Source organism: Montipora foliosa, unplaced genomic scaffold, assembly GCF_036669935.1.
Source record: "Montipora foliosa isolate CH-2021 unplaced genomic scaffold, ASM3666993v2 scaffold_135, whole genome shotgun sequence".
Lineage (NCBI taxonomy): Eukaryota > Metazoa > Cnidaria > Anthozoa > Scleractinia > Acroporidae > Montipora > Montipora foliosa.
Window position 1 is genome coordinate 134,804 of NW_027179435.1, and position 18,451 is coordinate 153,254.

An 18,451-nucleotide genomic window follows, 5' to 3' on the forward strand; every position below is an offset into this window, starting at 1 on the left:
TGCCGAGCCTACTGACGGGGACGTGGCTCTTTCCCTGCTCGACGCCCTCACCTCCACCTTGTCCGCCGACCAGGCTCAACAGTGTGATGGTCCTCTCCAGTCGGAGGAGTGTTATACTGCTTTATGTGGGATGGCTCGAGGCAAGACCCCGGGCTTGGATGGCCTCCCTATGGAGTTTTATGTCAAATTCTGGCCGGTGCTCGGACAGGACCTCGTGCTCGTCCTGAACTCATGTTATGAGGCTGGCACTCTCAGCCTCTCTCAGCGTCGAGGCATCATTTCTCTCATCTTTAAGACGGGTGACCGGCTGAACCCTCGTAACTGGCGGCCAATTTCCCTCCTTAGTGTGGACTACAAGCTCGCTGCCCGCGTCATCGCTGGGCGTCTCCTGAAGGTTATTCATGCCGTGGTGGCTGAGGATCAAACCTGTGGTGTCCCCGGTCGTTATATTGGTGAGAACGTCGCTTATCTCCGAGACATGGTCCATTACGCCACGCAATCCGGGTCTCCTTGTGCCATCCTCTCGCTCGACCAAGAAAAAGCGTTTGATCGCGTTGATTGGTCCTTTCTGCATGCCACCCTCTGCAGAATGGGTTTCCAAACCTCCTTTCTGCGCTGGATCCGCCTTTTCTATAATGCTGTTCAGAGTGCTGTCATTGTTAACGGTCATGTCTCAAACTTTTTCAGTCTCACACGGGGGGTGCGTCAAGGCTGCCCCCTCGCACCTTTGCTGTATGTTATGGTCGCTGAGGTCTTGGCCGCCAATATTCGAGCAAATCCCGCCATTACTGGACCTTTGCTGCCTGGACTGCCCTCACCGCTCTCTCCAATTTCCCAGTACGCGGATGACACATCGCTCATCTTGTCCTCCGATGCCTCCATTAGGGCTGTTTTTGACACCTACACAAGGTATGAGCTTGGTTCTGGATCCAAGCTCAACCTGACAAAGTCTCGCGGCTTGTGGCTGGGGTCTTGGGCTGGCCGAACTGACCCCCCTGTCCCTCTCGACTGGACATCTTCTAAGCTTAAAATCCTCGGAGTCTTCATTGGCCCGCATGACATTGATGAACTAATTGGCGGCCTCGGATAGAGGCTGTGGAACGCGTCCTCTCCTCCTGGCGTCAGCGCTCCTTGTCTTTTCATGGCAAGGCTTTGGTCATCAATTGCCTGGCCCTCGCCAGGGTTTGGTATGTGGCATCCCTGGTCCACATGCCCCCCTGGGTACTTAAAGAACTTAACTCCCTTGTTTTCTCATTCTTCTGGAAAACCAAGCGGGAGCTCGTTGCACGTGCTGTGGTCGTTCAGCCCACATCGCTGGGAGGTTTCTCGGTGGTGGACATTAAGCTCAAGGTTTGGTCGCTTCTGGGTCAGTGGGTCAAACGGTCTACTTTGTCCTCGTCAAGCTGGTCCTCCTTTGTGTCGTACTGGTTTCAATCGTGTTTTGCTGCCTCCTCTCTTGATGTTTTCTCCCGTCCCGCTGCCTTCGACAGGTCCCTGTTACCGCCATTTTACTCCTCTTTGCTTTTGGCCTGGGAGTCGCTTGGTGGCTCTTTTTCCCCCTCCCGGGGAACTTTGGTTTTCGCATCCTCTGACCCTCACGTTGTCGCCTCCGTGGCTTTTTTTCTCTGCCAAAGTCGGTTACCAGTTTCTTTTATCCTGTTCCTCTGTCACACCGCACTGTGTAGTTAAGTTCTTTCCCTCCTTTGGGGACCTTTACTGGTATGATACGTGGCGCCAGTTCCACTTCTTTGATTTTGACCGCTTTGTTGTTGATTTCTCCTGGAAGGTAGCTCATGGTGTGATTTACACTGCTGAGCGTCTTCTCTCTTTTGGTTTATCTGTCTCCTCCGCTTGTTTTTGTGGTCCTGTCGTCGAGTCACTGTCGCATTTGCTCTTTGTGTGTCCCCTTGCTCAAAGTGTTGTTGGTTGGCTACAGTCCCTCCTTTTTCATTTCTCGCCTATGTGTCCTGTGCTTGAGCGTCGCCATTTACTTTTTGGTTTCAATTCCACTGAGCTTCACGCAGTGCCCAAAGTCTTCAGTTACCTGTTGTGTGCCTGTAAGTTTCACATCTGGCTGGCCCGCAATGACTACCGCTTTCGTTCTGTCAACCTGGGGCCCTCGCCGTCATTGAGGGAGCAAAGGCCCGTGTCAAGTTCCACCTCCCCTTGCTCTTCAAGCGTTTTTCAACCCGGAGACGTCGACGTTATTTTGCCCGCCAGTGGGGGGCGGATGGAGTCATCGCCTCTATGTTTCCAACAAGCTCGTTTTTCGCTTCGGGCCACCTGCTTAATTCACCCTCTGTACCACCTGATTTGCTTAGTTTTATTTCGCCTCTGTCGCCTAATACTGGTGACCAATGCCTCAGGCGTTGGATGAGTCTGTCGACTGGTGACCTTTGGTCTGCCATTCACCGCTGCTCATCGAGCAGCTCATATATTAAACTGATTTTTGGAACTGGGCCGTGGAAAAGAGGCTTGCCTCGTCCCGGCCACGGGTTGCCTCGGTATAGCACTACCTCCGAGCGTGGCCCACTTCCCTCTGGGGAAGAAATAATCAAGTGAAAGCAGAACAAATGACCAAGCAACCAACCTTCACATTCTCTTCTCTTTTCTAGGTAGCATAGCAGCGAGTGGACAGCACGACACGACAGGACGAGGAGCACGTGACCCCCATTACCACATGGTATGCGCAGACAAGTTGCGTTTTGCGGTTCCGGAGAGGTTGAAAAGGCATACTTACCTGACGCGGGAGGCACTGTGATCAGGGAGGCAGTCCTCTCAAGGTGAGGCTCTTTCATTGCACTTCGATTGGGTTGACCCTTGCGATTACCCCAAATGTGGGTAACTCGAGCGTATAATTTCTGGTAGTGGGGACCTGCGTTCGCGCTAGTCCCCGCACCAAACCCCGGTGGCAAAGTTGGCTAATGGGAAGGTTTGTTGGTAACGTTTCAGGCAGGGCAGGGAAGGAGATGCGGTGGCGGTGTAAGGACTAAGGAAGGTGAGTTGTATTTGTGAATTCCACTGCTGAAATTGTAGGTGAATGTTCCGTACTTGGTGCACTGCAAAACTGTGATTTTATTTCTTTCATTCTTGGCCGTAGAGAGAGCGAGAGGACGTGTTTATTTCAGCCGCATCGATTTCCATCGATAGACGAGTGAGACAAGAAAATGCCAGCGGGTCGAGCTCTTATCCTCGTGCATCGTTTCGAAAACGTAAGTGGATGTGTGTTTGTACTGCTCCATCGCGATAGATTTCTTTTGCGTTGTGTTATGTTGCGTTCTGGAGAGCCCGTTTTGCATTGAGTAACTGAGGACCCGCCAGATCAGTTGGCGTTACATTTCTGTGGCCAACACTTTGTGGTTTCTCTATGTTATCAGTTAATTGGATTGTTATCATAAAAAGTAAATCTTTCATGGTCAGGATAGTGTCTTATCGGCCCTTTGAATACGTACTGTCCGTGTTGAGCAGGGAACAGTAAGACTTTGAAGTGCGCTACGTCACGTAAGTCACGTTTTCGCAGGATCAATGTTGTAGTGTTGTAGCCTTCGTTGTATGCATATCATCCGGGCTAGGTTAACTTCCATCTAATGCATAACAGTGCATGCATTTTTTACTTGTCGTATCCTGTTCTTTGCTCACACGAAAAGATACGTTTCATGTCATAAACGTTGGATTGATAAGATCTCGCGCGCACGCGCTCCCTTGGGAATACAAGTTCCACTTTCTCGTGTGAACTATTTTGTTTTTGTTGTATGTCTCATCTTTGACATATCGTTGGCATGTTGTGTTCAAAAAACCTGGTTTGGAATGTTCTTTCATTAAAGGAAACTGAGATTTTTTGAGATAATCAAGTGTACAGAAGGAAAAAGGGAAGCCTACAACACGGGGTATTCCCAGGCGGTCTCCCATCCAAGTACTAACCCCGCCCGACAGGGCTTAACTTCGGTGATCGGACGAGAACCGGTGTTTTCCCTGTGGTATGGTCGTAGACAAGTAATTCGCCGTGAAAATTAACTTTGTTATAAGGGAAAATAAAAACGAGGTCAGAGCAAGCACAATGTGCATTTGTCCTCTTGCCGTCAACGCAAGTGCCATGCAATGCTGGTCCTGCTGCCCACTGTACAAGGGCGATCGTTGTGTGCGCCTCGCTTTCAGGTTGGCTTTGGGCATTCCTTCCTTGGCACGGATTGTAATCGGACCACCATATCTCGTGGCCATGAGACTGGGAGCACCTTGTCCGCTGTGAGCATTTACGGGCATCGCTTCTCGGCCTTTTGGCTAAGATCAAGTGTAGTATCTGTTCTTATCAGCTTAATATCTGATACGCTGCTCATCGAGCAGCTCATATATTAAACTGATTTTTGGAACTGGGCCGTGGAAAAGAGGCTTGCCTCGTCCCGGCCACGGGTTGCCTCGGTATAGCACTACCTCCGAGCGTGGCCCACTTCCCTCTGGGGAAGAAATAATCAAGTGAAAGCAGAACAAATGACCAAGCAACCAACCTTCACATTTCTCTTCTCTTTTCTAGGTAGCATAGCAGCGAGTGGACAGCACGACACGACAGGACGAGGAGCACGTGACCCCCATTACCACATGGTATGCGCAGACAAGTTGCGTTTTTGCGGTTCCGGAGAGGTTGAAAAGGCATACTTACCTGACGCGGGTTTTTATTATCTGCCAGGTTCGTGCCTTTCCTTGTGGTACGCGTAAGTTCCGTATTGGAATTGGAGTGTGGGGACAAGCGTTTTTGGGATTTGTGGTAAGATTTTTGATTCCTGAGTTTTACTGGTGACCCTCCTGGGGACTTATGCTTGGCGTCCTGCCATAACCCAGGGTAGCCAGTCTTTCTGTTCCCTTCCTGGGAGCTTTGCTTTCCGGGGGGACTGTTTTTTCTCTTTTTCCCTTTTCATCATGCCTCTTGCGGCCTTTAAGAGGACAGTAGTCCTCGACCTTTCCGATGTTCCAACCTCTGTTCCCAGGGCGGAACTTGTTACAGCCATCAAGGGAAAGTTCACCCCCTTTGTGATTGACAGTATTCAGTTTGTTCCCGTAAAACTGGTTCAGATTACTTTCGCTGACCCAAAATGTAAAAATATTGTTGAAGGTTATGATTTTGTCACTTTAGCTGGTGCTAAGTGCAAAGTCATGTATGCTGGGCCTCGAGCTCAAAATGTTATGTTGTATCACTATCCCTTTGAGGAGAGTGATGATCGCCTCCGGCCCTACTTTTCCTCGTACGGGAAGGTGGAGACGATAAGGCACCAGCATTACCCGGGTGACCCTGCAATCTGCACTGGAGCCCGTATCATCAAAATGGTTCGTTCTGGCCGGATCCCTCGTAATCTGGACATTGCTGGATATAAATGTAAGGTGTGGTATGTGGGTCAGCCGGCCGAATGTGATATCTGTCGTGGGGAACACCTCACCAAAAACTGTGACTTGCGCGGGAAGTGCCGCAGGTGTCGGGAGCCTGGTCACATGGCCAGGGATTGCCCAACCCCCCCAATGCCTGGGGGAACCCACCATCTTCGCCTGCGACCCCCGCCCATCCGTCCGCTTCACTTGTTGTTGGTGCCACTCCCCCGGAGTCGCTGCCTCCCCTCCTGGATGTCAGTTCTGGTCCTGAGGACCTTCCCACTTCTCCTGCAAGCTCTGACCATGAGGACTCTGGGGACGAGGGGGTAACCCTTCGTCCTCCTGCCCCCACGCAACCTGGTATTTCAAGTTGGGGTTCCCACACCGACCTCAGGGACAATGAGTTATCCCCCCTGGTACTCCACCCATGGCCTCTCCTGCCACCAGTAAATGTTAAGGAGGGTGCGGCCCTCCCTAAAACGGTAATGGTGGGTCCTCGACGCGCGTGCAGGTGGCTGCCTCCCCCGCCGCTGCGTCTGATGGTTTGGCTGCGCCACAGAGTAATACAATGTTAACACTAGTAGTAACGTAGTTGGTGTAATGGACAATACTACTATAGTTAATGGAAAAGAAATGGAAATGGATAATAGTAATAATGTAGTTACTGGAAAAGAAATGACAAATAATGCTGTAGTTAATGGAAAAGAAATGGAAATGGATAATAGTAATAATGGAAAAGAAATGGATACGAATGATAATGAACTAGTTAATGAGACTGAATACAGTCAAAGTATATTTAGTGACGATGACCCTTTAACGGGCATCAATGTAACCCCTGTAAATACCCCACAGGTTCTATCTCTGTCTCCCGTAATGGTTAACGAGGTCGAGCTGACTGATTCACCAGTCACTAAGCGTGGACTTTCGGATGTTGAGGCTTCCTCTGATGATCAGGTCAAGTCTAAGAAGAAAGCGAAGAAACCTCTTCCTGGTTCTGCGGTCCCCGGCCGCTCGAAGTCTGGAAAGGGCAGGGAGTCTGGGAGGGCTGTTCATTCTGGCCTTCCCTCCTTGGCTCCCCCTGCCCCGGTTCGGAGCCGTCGCTCCTAGTTGTGCTGTCTCTCTCTTTCTTCTCAGTTATGGCTCTCTCTATCCTCTCCTTAAACACCAATGGTCTCAGGGACTCGTCCAAGCGCGCTGGTGTTCTGCACTGGTTACGTTCCTTTCCTCAGGTCCCTGACATTGTCTGCCTACAAGAGGGCCCACTGCTCTTCAGACAGTGAATGTCAGTCTGGTTTCGTTCATCTGGTTTTAATGCAGTTGCTTCTGTTGGCTCTGCACACTCTTGTGGTTGCATCATTTTATTCCGCCCCACGGTCACCCTTACGAGCTCTTGGTGTGACACCGCTGGGCGTGTTGTTTTTTGCCACTTTACCCATTCTGGGCACCCGTTTCGTATCTGCTGTCTCTACGCCCCCAATCGCAACCCAGCCCGTGACGACTTCCTGGACGACGTCTCGTCTTGGGTTGATCCCACCTATCCGACCTTCCTTGCCGGGGACTTTAACACTGTGTTCGACCGCGCCCTCGATCGTCGGGGCTCCAATGTCTCTGACACTTCCCGCGAAAGTACTGCTACCTTAAAACGTCTTTTTGACTCCTGCTGTTGTCTGGACATTTGGAGGCACCTGCATCCTTCCGATTCTGCCTTCTCTTGGACTCGCTCAGACGGCCTTATGGCCTCCCGTATTGATCTCATTGGTGCCCCGTACTCCTGTTACCATCAGTCTTGACTTGCGATATTATTCCTTGTCCGTTTTCGGATCACTGTGGTGTGGTGCTTTCTTGTAGTGTCCCAGACATTGCTGCTCCTGGGACAGTTTCTGGAAGCTCAACATTTCTGTCCTCAATGATGAGGACTATATCCAGCATATCACTAATTTTTGGTCCGTTTGGAGGCAGTCCATGCTGTCCTTCCCGTCACTAGCTAAGTGGTGGGATAAGGGCAAGAGCCAAATCAAAGGCCTCACAATTAAATATTGCGCTGAGCGCTCGAAAGAAAACATCGCAGTGTCGAGACCTCCTTGGCCGACTAGCTGGGCATCTTAAGAACCGTGTTGATGCCGGTTTCACCTCCTGTGTTGAGCCGTACCATTCTACCCTGTCTGCCCTTGCTGCCCTAGACCTCGAGGCAGCTCGGGGAGCCCAAGTCCGTGCTCGGGCCAATGGGTTGAGGAAGGTGAAACCTCCTCGGCCTTTTTCTTCCGTCTGGAAAAGAAGCGTGCCGCCGACCGACTTATTTCAGCACTTCGATGCGATGATGGCACAGTGGTCTCGAGTTCAAAGGACCTATGCCAGGCTTTTGCTTCCTTTTATTCTAACTTGTTTAGTGCCGAGCCTACTGACGGGGACGTGGCTCTTTCCCTGCTCGACGCCCTCACCTCCACCTTGTCCGCCGACCAGGCTCAACAGTGTGATGGTCCTCTCCAGTCGGAGGAGTGTTATACTGCTTTATGTGGGATGGCTCGAGGCAAGACCCCGGGCTTGGATGGCCTCCCTATGGAGTTTTATGTCAAATTCTGGCCGGTGCTCGGACAGGACCTCGTGCTCGTCCTGAACTCATGTTATGAGGCTGGCACTCTCAGCCTCTCTCAGCGTCGAGGCATCATTTCTCTCATCTTTAAGACGGGTGACCGGCTGAACCCTCGTAACTGGCGGCCAATTTCCCTCCTTAGTGTGGACTACAAGCTCGCTGCCCGCGTCATCGCTGGGCGTCTCCTGAAGGTTATTCATGCCGTGGTGGCTGAGGATCAAACCTGTGGTGTCCCCGGTCGTTATATTGGTGAGAACGTCGCTTATCTCCGAGACATGGTCCATTACGCCACGCAATCCGGGTCTCCTTGTGCCATCCTCTCGCTCGACCAAGAAAAAGCGTTTGATCGCGTTGATTGGTCCTTTCTGCATGCCACCCTCTGCAGAATGGGTTTCCAAACCTCCTTTCTGCGCTGGATCCGCCTTTTCTATAATGCTGTTCAGAGTGCTGTCATTGTTAACGGTCATGTCTCAAACTTTTTCAGTCTCACACGGGGGGTGCGTCAAGGCTGCCCCCTCGCACCTTTGCTGTATGTTATGGTCGCTGAGGTCTTGGCCGCCAATATTCGAGCAAATCCCGCCATTACTGGACCTTTGCTGCCTGGACTGCCCTCACCGCTCTCTCCAATTTCCCAGTACGCGGATGACACATCGCTCATCTTGTCCTCCGATGCCTCCATTAGGGCTGTTTTTGACACCTACACAAGGTATGAGCTTGGTTCTGGATCCAAGCTCAACCTGACAAAGTCTCGCGGCTTGTGGCTGGGGTCTTGGGCTGGCCGAACTGACCCCCCTGTCCCTCTCGACTGGACATCTTCTAAGCTTAAAATCCTCGGAGTCTTCATTGGCCCGCATGACATTGATGAACTAATTGGCGGCCTCGGATAGAGGCTGTGGAACGCGTCCTCTCCTCCTGGCGTCAGCGCTCCTTGTCTTTTCATGGCAAGGCTTTGGTCATCAATTGCCTGGCCCTCGCCAGGGTTTGGTATGTGGCATCCCTGGTCCACATGCCCCCCTGGGTACTTAAAGAACTTAACTCCCTTGTTTTCTCATTCTTCTGGAAAACCAAGCGGGAGCTCGTTGCACGTGCTGTGGTCGTTCAGCCCACATCGCTGGGAGGTTTCTCGGTGGTGGACATTAAGCTCAAGGTTTGGTCGCTTCTGGGTCAGTGGGTCAAACGGTCTACTTTGTCCTCGTCAAGCTGGTCCTCCTTTGTGTCGTACTGGTTTCAATCGTGTTTTGCTGCCTCCTCTCTTGATGTTTTCTCCCGTCCCGCTGCCTTCGACAGGTCCCTGTTACCGCCATTTTACTCCTCTTTGCTTTTGGCCTGGGAGTCGCTTGGTGGCTCTTTTTCCCCCTCCCGGGGAACTTTGGTTTTCGCATCCTCTGACCCTCACGTTGTCGCCTCCGTGGCTTTTTTTCTCTGCCAAAGTCGGTTACCAGTTTCTTTTATCCTGTTCCTCTGTCACACCGCACTGTGTAGTTAAGTTCTTTCCCTCCTTTGGGGACCTTTACTGGTATGATACGTGGCGCCAGTTCCACTTCTTTGATTTTGACCGCTTTGTTGTTGATTTCTCCTGGAAGGTAGCTCATGGTGTGATTTACACTGCTGAGCGTCTTCTCTCTTTTGGTTTATCTGTCTCCTCCGCTTGTTTTTGTGGTCCTGTCGTCGAGTCACTGTCGCATTTGCTCTTTGTGTGTCCCCTTGCTCAAAGTGTTGTTGGTTGGCTACAGTCCCTCCTTTTTCATTTCTCGCCTATGTGTCCTGTGCTTGAGCGTCGCCATTTACTTTTTGGTTTCAATTCCACTGAGCTTCACGCAGTGCCCAAAGTCTTCAGTTACCTGTTGTGTGCCTGTAAGTTTCACATCTGGCTGGCCCGCAATGACTACCGCTTTCGTTCTGTCAACCTGGGGCCCTCGCCGTCATTGAGGGAGCAAAGGCCCGTGTCAAGTTCCACCTCCCCTTGCTCTTCAAGCGTTTTTCAACCCGGAGACGTCGACGTTATTTTGCCCGCCAGTGGGGGGCGGATGGAGTCATCGCCTCTATGTTTCCAACAAGCTCGTTTTTCGCTTCGGGCCACCTGCTTAATTCACCCTCTGTACCACCTGATTTGCTTAGTTTTATTTCGCCTCTGTCGCCTAATACTGGTGACCAATGCCTCAGGCGTTGGATGAGTCTGTCGACTGGTGACCTTTGGTCTGCCATTCACCGCTGCTCATCGAGCAGCTCATATATTAAACTGATTTTTGGAACTGGGCCGTGGAAAAGAGGCTTGCCTCGTCCCGGCCACGGGTTGCCTCGGTATAGCACTACCTCCGAGCGTGGCCCACTTCCCTCTGGGGAAGAAATAATCAAGTGAAAGCAGAACAAATGACCAAGCAACCAACCTTCACATTCTCTTCTCTTTTCTAGGTAGCATAGCAGCGAGTGGACAGCACGACACGACAGGACGAGGAGCACGTGACCCCCATTACCACATGGTATGCGCAGACAAGTTGCGTTTTGCGGTTCCGGAGAGGTTGAAAAGGCATACTTACCTGACGCGGGAGGCACTGTGATCAGGGAGGCAGTCCTCTCAAGGTGAGGCTCTTTCATTGCACTTCGATTGGGTTGACCCTTGCGATTACCCCAAATGTGGGTAACTCGAGCGTATAATTTCTGGTAGTGGGGACCTGCGTTCGCGCTAGTCCCCGCACCAAACCCCGGTGGCAAAGTTGGCTAATGGGAAGGTTTGTTGGTAACGTTTCAGGCAGGGCAGGGAAGGAGATGCGGTGGCGGTGTAAGGACTAAGGAAGGTGAGTTGTATTTGTGAATTCCACTGCTGAAATTGTAGGTGAATGTTCCGTACTTGGTGCACTGCAAAACTGTGATTTTATTTCTTTCATTCTTGGCCGTAGAGAGAGCGAGAGGACGTGTTTATTTCAGCCGCATCGATTTCCATCGATAGACGAGTGAGACAAGAAAATGCCAGCGGGTCGAGCTCTTATCCTCGTGCATCGTTTCGAAAACGTAAGTGGATGTGTGTTTGTACTGCTCCATCGCGATAGATTTCTTTTGCGTTGTGTTATGTTGCGTTCTGGAGAGCCCGTTTTGCATTGAGTAACTGAGGACCCGCCAGATCAGTTGGCGTTACATTTCTGTGGCCAACACTTTGTGGTTTCTCTATGTTATCAGTTAATTGGATTGTTATCATAAAAAGTAAATCTTTCATGGTCAGGATAGTGTCTTATCGGCCCTTTGAATACGTACTGTCCGTGTTGAGCAGGGAACAGTAAGACTTTGAAGTGCGCTACGTCACGTAAGTCACGTTTTCGCAGGATCAATGTTGTAGTGTTGTAGCCTTCGTTGTATGCATATCATCCGGGCTAGGTTAACTTCCATCTAATGCATAACAGTGCATGCATTTTTTACTTGTCGTATCCTGTTCTTTGCTCACACGAAAAGATACGTTTCATGTCATAAACGTTGGATTGATAAGATCTCGCGCGCACGCGCTCCCTTGGGAATACAAGTTCCACTTTCTCGTGTGAACTATTTTGTTTTTGTTGTATGTCTCATCTTTGACATATCGTTGGCATGTTGTGTTCAAAAAACCTGGTTTGGAATGTTCTTTCATTAAAGGAAACTGAGATTTTTTGAGATAATCAAGTGTACAGAAGGAAAAAGGGAAGCCTACAACACGGGGTATTCCCAGGCGGTCTCCCATCCAAGTACTAACCCCGCCCGACAGGGCTTAACTTCGGTGATCGGACGAGAACCGGTGTTTTCCCTGTGGTATGGTCGTAGACAAGTAATTCGCCGTGAAAATTAACTTTGTTATAAGGGAAAATAAAAACGAGGTCAGAGCAAGCACAATGTGCATTTGTCCTCTTGCCGTCAACGCAAGTGCCATGCAATGCTGGTCCTGCTGCCCACTGTACAAGGGCGATCGTTGTGTGCGCCTCGCTTTCAGGTTGGCTTTGGGCATTCCTTCCTTGGCACGGATTGTAATCGGACCACCATATCTCGTGGCCATGAGACTGGGAGCACCTTGTCCGCTGTGAGCATTTACGGGCATCGCTTCTCGGCCTTTTGGCTAAGATCAAGTGTAGTATCTGTTCTTATCAGCTTAATATCTGATACGCTGCTCATCGAGCAGCTCATATATTAAACTGATTTTTGGAACTGGGCCGTGGAAAAGAGGCTTGCCTCGTCCCGGCCACGGGTTGCCTCGGTATAGCACTACCTCCGAGCGTGGCCCACTTCCCTCTGGGGAAGAAATAATCAAGTGAAAGCAGAACAAATGACCAAGCAACCAACCTTCACATTTCTCTTCTCTTTTCTAGGTAGCATAGCAGCGAGTGGACAGCACGACACGACAGGACGAGGAGCACGTGACCCCCATTACCACATGGTATGCGCAGACAAGTTGCGTTTTTGCGGTTCCGGAGAGGTTGAAAAGGCATACTTACCTGACGCGGGTTTTTATTATCTGCCAGGTTCGTGCCTTTCCTTGTGGTACGCGTAAGTTCCGTATTGGAATTGGAGTGTGGGGACAAGCGTTTTTGGGATTTGTGGTAAGATTTTTGATTCCTGAGTTTTACTGGTGACCCTCCTGGGGACTTATGCTTGGCGTCCTGCCATAACCCAGGGTAGCCAGTCTTTCTGTTCCCTTCCTGGGAGCTTTGCTTTCCGGGGGGACTGTTTTTTCTCTTTTTCCCTTTTCATCATGCCTCTTGCGGCCTTTAAGAGGACAGTAGTCCTCGACCTTTCCGATGTTCCAACCTCTGTTCCCAGGGCGGAACTTGTTACAGCCATCAAGGGAAAGTTCACCCCCTTTGTGATTGACAGTATTCAGTTTGTTCCCGTAAAACTGGTTCAGATTACTTTCGCTGACCCAAAATGTAAAAATATTGTTGAAGGTTATGATTTTGTCACTTTAGCTGGTGCTAAGTGCAAAGTCATGTATGCTGGGCCTCGAGCTCAAAATGTTATGTTGTATCACTATCCCTTTGAGGAGAGTGATGATCGCCTCCGGCCCTACTTTTCCTCGTACGGGAAGGTGGAGACGATAAGGCACCAGCATTACCCGGGTGACCCTGCAATCTGCACTGGAGCCCGTATCATCAAAATGGTTCGTTCTGGCCGGATCCCTCGTAATCTGGACATTGCTGGATATAAATGTAAGGTGTGGTATGTGGGTCAGCCGGCCGAATGTGATATCTGTCGTGGGGAACACCTCACCAAAAACTGTGACTTGCGCGGGAAGTGCCGCAGGTGTCGGGAGCCTGGTCACATGGCCAGGGATTGCCCAACCCCCCCAATGCCTGGGGGAACCCACCATCTTCGCCTGCGACCCCCGCCCATCCGTCCGCTTCACTTGTTGTTGGTGCCACTCCCCCGGAGTCGCTGCCTCCCCTCCTGGATGTCAGTTCTGGTCCTGAGGACCTTCCCACTTCTCCTGCAAGCTCTGACCATGAGGACTCTGGGGACGAGGGGGTAACCCTTCGTCCTCCTGCCCCCACGCAACCTGGTATTTCAAGTTGGGGTTCCCACACCGACCTCAGGGACAATGAGTTATCCCCCCTGGTACTCCACCCATGGCCTCTCCTGCCACCAGTAAATGTTAAGGAGGGTGCGGCCCTCCCTAAAACGGTAATGGTGGGTCCTCGACGCGCGTGCAGGTGGCTGCCTCCCCCGCCGCTGCGTCTGATGGTTTGGCTGCGCCACAGAGTAATACAATGTTAACACTAGTAGTAACGTAGTTGGTGTAATGGACAATACTACTATAGTTAATGGAAAAGAAATGGAAATGGATAATAGTAATAATGTAGTTACTGGAAAAGAAATGACAAATAATGCTGTAGTTAATGGAAAAGAAATGGAAATGGATAATAGTAATAATGGAAAAGAAATGGATACGAATGATAATGAACTAGTTAATGAGACTGAATACAGTCAAAGTATATTTAGTGACGATGACCCTTTAACGGGCATCAATGTAACCCCTGTAAATACCCCACAGGTTCTATCTCTGTCTCCCGTAATGGTTAACGAGGTCGAGCTGACTGATTCACCAGTCACTAAGCGTGGACTTTCGGATGTTGAGGCTTCCTCTGATGATCAGGTCAAGTCTAAGAAGAAAGCGAAGAAACCTCTTCCTGGTTCTGCGGTCCCCGGCCGCTCGAAGTCTGGAAAGGGCAGGGAGTCTGGGAGGGCTGTTCATTCTGGCCTTCCCTCCTTGGCTCCCCCTGCCCCGGTTCGGAGCCGTCGCTCCTAGTTGTGCTGTCTCTCTCTTTCTTCTCAGTTATGGCTCTCTCTATCCTCTCCTTAAACACCAATGGTCTCAGGGACTCGTCCAAGCGCGCTGGTGTTCTGCACTGGTTACGTTCCTTTCCTCAGGTCCCTGACATTGTCTGCCTACAAGAGGGCCCACTGCTCTTCAGACAGTGAATGTCAGTCTGGTTTCGTTCATCTGGTTTTAATGCAGTTGCTTCTGTTGGCTCTGCACACTCTTGTGGTTGCATCATTTTATTCCGCCCCACGGTCACCCTTACGAGCTCTTGGTGTGACACCGCTGGGCGTGTTGTTTTTTGCCACTTTACCCATTCTGGGCACCCGTTTCGTATCTGCTGTCTCTACGCCCCCAATCGCAACCCAGCCCGTGACGACTTCCTGGACGACGTCTCGTCTTGGGTTGATCCCACCTATCCGACCTTCCTTGCCGGGGACTTTAACACTGTGTTCGACCGCGCCCTCGATCGTCGGGGCTCCAATGTCTCTGACACTTCCCGCGAAAGTACTGCTACCTTAAAACGTCTTTTTGACTCCTGCTGTTGTCTGGACATTTGGAGGCACCTGCATCCTTCCGATTCTGCCTTCTCTTGGACTCGCTCAGACGGCCTTATGGCCTCCCGTATTGATCTCATTGGTGCCCCGTACTCCTGTTACCATCAGTCTTGACTTGCGATATTATTCCTTGTCCGTTTTCGGATCACTGTGGTGTGGTGCTTTCTTGTAGTGTCCCAGACATTGCTGCTCCTGGGACAGTTTCTGGAAGCTCAACATTTCTGTCCTCAATGATGAGGACTATATCCAGCATATCACTAATTTTTGGTCCGTTTGGAGGCAGTCCATGCTGTCCTTCCCGTCACTAGCTAAGTGGTGGGATAAGGGCAAGAGCCAAATCAAAGGCCTCACAATTAAATATTGCGCTGAGCGCTCGAAAGAAAACATCGCAGTGTCGAGACCTCCTTGGCCGACTAGCTGGGCATCTTAAGAACCGTGTTGATGCCGGTTTCACCTCCTGTGTTGAGCCGTACCATTCTACCCTGTCTGCCCTTGCTGCCCTAGACCTCGAGGCAGCTCGGGGAGCCCAAGTCCGTGCTCGGGCCAATGGGTTGAGGAAGGTGAAACCTCCTCGGCCTTTTTCTTCCGTCTGGAAAAGAAGCGTGCCGCCGACCGACTTATTTCAGCACTTCGATGCGATGATGGCACAGTGGTCTCGAGTTCAAAGGACCTATGCCAGGCTTTTGCTTCCTTTTATTCTAACTTGTTTAGTGCCGAGCCTACTGACGGGGACGTGGCTCTTTCCCTGCTCGACGCCCTCACCTCCACCTTGTCCGCCGACCAGGCTCAACAGTGTGATGGTCCTCTCCAGTCGGAGGAGTGTTATACTGCTTTATGTGGGATGGCTCGAGGCAAGACCCCGGGCTTGGATGGCCTCCCTATGGAGTTTTATGTCAAATTCTGGCCGGTGCTCGGACAGGACCTCGTGCTCGTCCTGAACTCATGTTATGAGGCTGGCACTCTCAGCCTCTCTCAGCGTCGAGGCATCATTTCTCTCATCTTTAAGACGGGTGACCGGCTGAACCCTCGTAACTGGCGGCCAATTTCCCTCCTTAGTGTGGACTACAAGCTCGCTGCCCGCGTCATCGCTGGGCGTCTCCTGAAGGTTATTCATGCCGTGGTGGCTGAGGATCAAACCTGTGGTGTCCCCGGTCGTTATATTGGTGAGAACGTCGCTTATCTCCGAGACATGGTCCATTACGCCACGCAATCCGGGTCTCCTTGTGCCATCCTCTCGCTCGACCAAGAAAAAGCGTTTGATCGCGTTGATTGGTCCTTTCTGCATGCCACCCTCTGCAGAATGGGTTTCCAAACCTCCTTTCTGCGCTGGATCCGCCTTTTCTATAATGCTGTTCAGAGTGCTGTCATTGTTAACGGTCATGTCTCAAACTTTTTCAGTCTCACACGGGGGGTGCGTCAAGGCTGCCCCCTCGCACCTTTGCTGTATGTTATGGTCGCTGAGGTCTTGGCCGCCAATATTCGAGCAAATCCCGCCATTACTGGACCTTTGCTGCCTGGACTGCCCTCACCGCTCTCTCCAATTTCCCAGTACGCGGATGACACATCGCTCATCTTGTCCTCCGATGCCTCCATTAGGGCTGTTTTTGACACCTACACAAGGTATGAGCTTGGTTCTGGATCCAAGCTCAACCTGACAAAGTCTCGCGGCTTGTGGCTGGGGTCTTGGGCTGGCCGAACTGACCCCCCTGTCCCTCTCGACTGGACATCTTCTAAGCTTAAAATCCTCGGAGTCTTCATTGGCCCGCATGACATTGATGAACTAATTGGCGGCCTCGGATAGAGGCTGTGGAACGCGTCCTCTCCTCCTGGCGTCAGCGCTCCTTGTCTTTTCATGGCAAGGCTTTGGTCATCAATTGCCTGGCCCTCGCCAGGGTTTGGTATGTGGCATCCCTGGTCCACATGCCCCCCTGGGTACTTAAAGAACTTAACTCCCTTGTTTTCTCATTCTTCTGGAAAACCAAGCGGGAGCTCGTTGCACGTGCTGTGGTCGTTCAGCCCACATCGCTGGGAGGTTTCTCGGTGGTGGACATTAAGCTCAAGGTTTGGTCGCTTCTGGGTCAGTGGGTCAAACGGTCTACTTTGTCCTCGTCAAGCTGGTCCTCCTTTGTGTCGTACTGGTTTCAATCGTGTTTTGCTGCCTCCTCTCTTGATGTTTTCTCCCGTCCCGCTGCCTTCGACAGGTCCCTGTTACCGCCATTTTACTCCTCTTTGCTTTTGGCCTGGGAGTCGCTTGGTGGCTCTTTTTCCCCCTCCCGGGGAACTTTGGTTTTCGCATCCTCTGACCCTCACGTTGTCGCCTCCGTGGCTTTTTTTCTCTGCCAAAGTCGGTTACCAGTTTCTTTTATCCTGTTCCTCTGTCACACCGCACTGTGTAGTTAAGTTCTTTCCCTCCTTTGGGGACCTTTACTGGTATGATACGTGGCGCCAGTTCCACTTCTTTGATTTTGACCGCTTTGTTGTTGATTTCTCCTGGAAGGTAGCTCATGGTGTGATTTACACTGCTGAGCGTCTTCTCTCTTTTGGTTTATCTGTCTCCTCCGCTTGTTTTTGTGGTCCTGTCGTCGAGTCACTGTCGCATTTGCTCTTTGTGTGTCCCCTTGCTCAAAGTGTTGTTGGTTGGCTACAGTCCCTCCTTTTTCATTTCTCGCCTATGTGTCCTGTGCTTGAGCGTCGCCATTTACTTTTTGGTTTCAATTCCACTGAGCTTCACGCAGTGCCCAAAGTCTTCAGTTACCTGTTGTGTGCCTGTAAGTTTCACATCTGGCTGGCCCGCAATGACTACCGCTTTCGTTCTGTCAACCTGGGGCCCTCGCCGTCATTGAGGGAGCAAAGGCCCGTGTCAAGTTCCACCTCCCCTTGCTCTTCAAGCGTTTTTCAACCCGGAGACGTCGACGTTATTTTGCCCGCCAGTGGGGGGCGGATGGAGTCATCGCCTCTATGTTTCCAACAAGCTCGTTTTTCGCTTCGGGCCACCTGCTTAATTCACCCTCTGTACCACCTGATTTGCTTAGTTTTATTTCGCCTCTGTCGCCTAATACTGGTGACCAATGCCTCAGGCGTTGGATGAGTCTGTCGACTGGTGACCTTTGGTCTGCCATTCACCGCTGCTCATCGAGCAGCTCATATATTAAACTGATTTTTGGAACTGGGCCGTGGAAAAGAGGCTTGCCTCGTCCCGGCCACGGGTTGCCTCGGTATAGCACTACCTCCGAGCGTGGCCCACTTCCCTCTGGGGAAGAAATAATCAAGTGAAAGCAGAACAAATGACCAAGCAACCAACCTTCACATTCTCTTCTCTTTTCTAGGTAGCATAGCAGCGAGTGGACAGCACGACACGACAGGACGAGGAGCACGTGACCCCCATTACCACATGGTATGCGCAGACAAGTTGCGTTTTGCGGTTCCGGAGAGGTTGAAAAGGCATACTTACCTGACGCGGGAGGCACTGTGATCAGGGAGGCAGTCCTCTCAAGGTGAGGCTCTTTCATTGCACTTCGATTGGGTTGACCCTTGCGATTACCCCAAATGTGGGTAACTCGAGCGTATAATTTCTGGTAGTGGGGACCTGCGTTCGCGCTAGTCCCCGCACCAAACCCCGGTGGCAAAGTTGGCTAATGGGAAGGTTTGTTGGTAACGTTTCAGGCAGGGCAGGGAAGG

At 51.2% G+C, this 18,451-nt stretch overlaps 10 non-coding genes across 10 annotated transcripts; 8 read left to right on the forward strand and 2 right to left on the reverse strand.

Annotated features, from left to right (window-relative positions):
- The first annotated feature begins 2,347 nt into the window (after nt 1–2,347).
- Nucleotides 2,348–2,538, forward strand: LOC137986106 (U2 spliceosomal RNA). The gene has a single exon (XR_011119559.1). It is a non-coding gene; the product is annotated as a U2 spliceosomal RNA (small nuclear RNA).
- A 194-nt stretch (nt 2,539–2,732) lies between these two features.
- LOC137986145 (U1 spliceosomal RNA) lies at nt 2,733–2,896 on the forward strand. The gene has a single exon (XR_011119596.1). It is a non-coding gene; the product is annotated as a U1 spliceosomal RNA (small nuclear RNA).
- Nucleotides 2,897–3,872: 976 nt separating this feature from the next.
- Nucleotides 3,873–3,991, reverse strand: LOC137986120 (5S ribosomal RNA). Its single transcript, XR_011119572.1, has one exon. It is a non-coding gene; the product is annotated as a 5S ribosomal RNA (ribosomal RNA).
- Nucleotides 3,992–4,258: 267 nt separating this feature from the next.
- LOC137986082 (U2 spliceosomal RNA) lies at nt 4,259–4,450 on the forward strand. The gene has a single exon (XR_011119535.1). It is a non-coding gene; the product is annotated as a U2 spliceosomal RNA (small nuclear RNA).
- Nucleotides 4,451–10,089: 5,639 nt separating this feature from the next.
- On the forward strand, nt 10,090–10,280 carry LOC137986107 (U2 spliceosomal RNA). The gene has a single exon (XR_011119560.1). It is a non-coding gene; the product is annotated as a U2 spliceosomal RNA (small nuclear RNA).
- Nucleotides 10,281–10,474: 194 nt separating this feature from the next.
- LOC137986146 (U1 spliceosomal RNA) lies at nt 10,475–10,638 on the forward strand. The gene has a single exon (XR_011119597.1). It is a non-coding gene; the product is annotated as a U1 spliceosomal RNA (small nuclear RNA).
- Nucleotides 10,639–11,614: 976 nt separating this feature from the next.
- On the reverse strand, nt 11,615–11,733 carry LOC137986121 (5S ribosomal RNA). The gene has a single exon (XR_011119573.1). It is a non-coding gene; the product is annotated as a 5S ribosomal RNA (ribosomal RNA).
- Nucleotides 11,734–12,000: 267 nt separating this feature from the next.
- On the forward strand, nt 12,001–12,192 carry LOC137986083 (U2 spliceosomal RNA). Its single transcript, XR_011119536.1, has one exon. It is a non-coding gene; the product is annotated as a U2 spliceosomal RNA (small nuclear RNA).
- Nucleotides 12,193–17,831: 5,639 nt separating this feature from the next.
- LOC137986108 (U2 spliceosomal RNA) lies at nt 17,832–18,022 on the forward strand. Its single transcript, XR_011119561.1, has one exon. It is a non-coding gene; the product is annotated as a U2 spliceosomal RNA (small nuclear RNA).
- A 194-nt stretch (nt 18,023–18,216) lies between these two features.
- Nucleotides 18,217–18,380, forward strand: LOC137986147 (U1 spliceosomal RNA). The gene has a single exon (XR_011119598.1). It is a non-coding gene; the product is annotated as a U1 spliceosomal RNA (small nuclear RNA).
- Nucleotides 18,381–18,451: the final 71 nt, after the last annotated feature.